The sequence below is a fragment of the Mus pahari genome, chromosome 20, assembly GCF_900095145.1.
Source record: "Mus pahari chromosome 20, PAHARI_EIJ_v1.1, whole genome shotgun sequence".
In the NCBI taxonomy this organism is placed as follows: Eukaryota; Metazoa; Chordata; class Mammalia; order Rodentia; family Muridae; genus Mus; species Mus pahari.
The window spans coordinates 40995021-40996814 of record NC_034609.1 but is presented as its reverse complement, the minus strand read 5'-3'; positions in this window follow the sequence as shown (position 1 = coordinate 40996814).

Below are 1794 nucleotides of genomic sequence, written 5' to 3'. Positions count from 1 at the left end.
TTCAGTACCTAAGTCAGAAGTCATTGTTGCCTTTAAAGCAAAAACTCCGGAGGCTAAGGAGGGAGGATCACTTTGAGTTCAGTCTCCAAACAAAAGACAGAAGAGATTTAAACAGGAGGAGACTTGTCAACTTCCTTGATTATCTGTATAGGAAAAAAACAAAAACAAAAACAAAAACAAAACGAGGTGATGGGGACTTTTGTCGGGGGTCACGGGTATGAGCTTCACCGTGTATTTATGACAAAGTCCTCAGTGTGGGGGGGAAGTATTAGCCAATGAGCAGCAGATAAGAAATAATAGCCTGTTGTGGCTAATTGGTAGCAACAGAGGCGCCTTGGCCAATCACAGCCACAGCTTCTATTGGGGGGGGGGGGTCAAGGGGATCCTGACTTTCTGGAAATCCAGGGACATGTGCTCTTCCGTCTATGCTACCTCAGCCTATAAAGAACTGCCCTGGGTGACTCCTTAGTCAGATACAGGACAGGAGGCAAGAGCTGGCTTCACGCCCCGCCCATGTTCACTGAGTTTCTATTGCATGAGGGTGCTAGCTAACACCTTCGCTCTTAATCCTCGGGAGATTATCACTTGTCTTCCCTGTGTTTGTAGGTTGGTTGGTTTTTTAAGTACCCTGAGAACTTGCTTAAGGCCACACACCTCACCCCTTCTTGATCCCCAGATCCCCAGGTTAGAACGCACATCTATAAGGCTTAGTCATTTTTCAACTGCTATGACAAATCACAGGTGGGCTGGCTTAAACAATACTTTAGTTCTCCCCGTTTGGGAGGCAGGGAAGTCCAAAGTCCAGTTGCCAGGCCCTGCTTCGTGTTGTGTGGGCGTCTGTTTTTTCACCTTTGCAGGCAGAGAATGGTGGGTGCACGCACGCACGCACGCACGCATGCGCGCTTCCTCACCTGCCGAAGGCCTCAGCTCTTCCCCTTCTTGAAGGTGTAATTTCAGCATAGGCATTTGCAGGCGACACACTGGTTCACAACGCTGTTTAACGCCACAGTATCTATGCCATGCTGCCCTGCTTATCCTGCTTGGAGCAATGCCAACCGGGGATTCAAAACCCTTACCAACAACAAAGCAGGTCAGGGAGTGTCAGAGTCGGGGCAGGGGCAGTGTCTACATCCTCCTAAGAGCCTCCCCTAGGCTCCCTCAAAGGCTCCACTCCCTTCCAGTTCTCCAGCCTGCAGAAGACTTAAGCCTCAGTCTTCTCTGCAGGGGAGGCAGCCTGAGAGCTGATCGTGGAGATAGTCTCCCAATAAGAACAAGTAGATGGAGAGAAGAATCTAGCATCTGCCTGTGGCCCCAATCACGCTGTATCCCAACGTGGGAGGTCATGGGTGTGTGGGGTGGGGAGGAGTAAAAAGAGGAGGTGAGAAGAGAGAGAAGAAAGAGGAAGGGAGGGGAGAGAAAGAAAGGAGAGAGGAGGGGAGAAGAGAGGAGAGACTACTAGGAAGACATACACCGGGAAATTCACCTACCCTCACTGTTGTGCACGGGACTGTATCATTCAGGAAGTGTCTCTTCCTTGGAGCTCTTTACCCTGAGAGCTTATGAAGACGAAAGTATTAGTTGAGTTAGTTGAGAGTATTAGAAACGGACTTTCGAAATCACTGGGTGCTCTGTCTGTTACCGCAGACCCAGTCCCTCAGGCTCCTTTCTAGCATTGCCACAGAACAGCAGTTGTGGCCTCTGCCACCCCACTCCCCACTTCCCTGCCACGCCATCCTCTCCCGCCCCCCCCCCCCCCCCCCCCACATCTCCTGTGGATCCCTCAGAGCAGTCGCC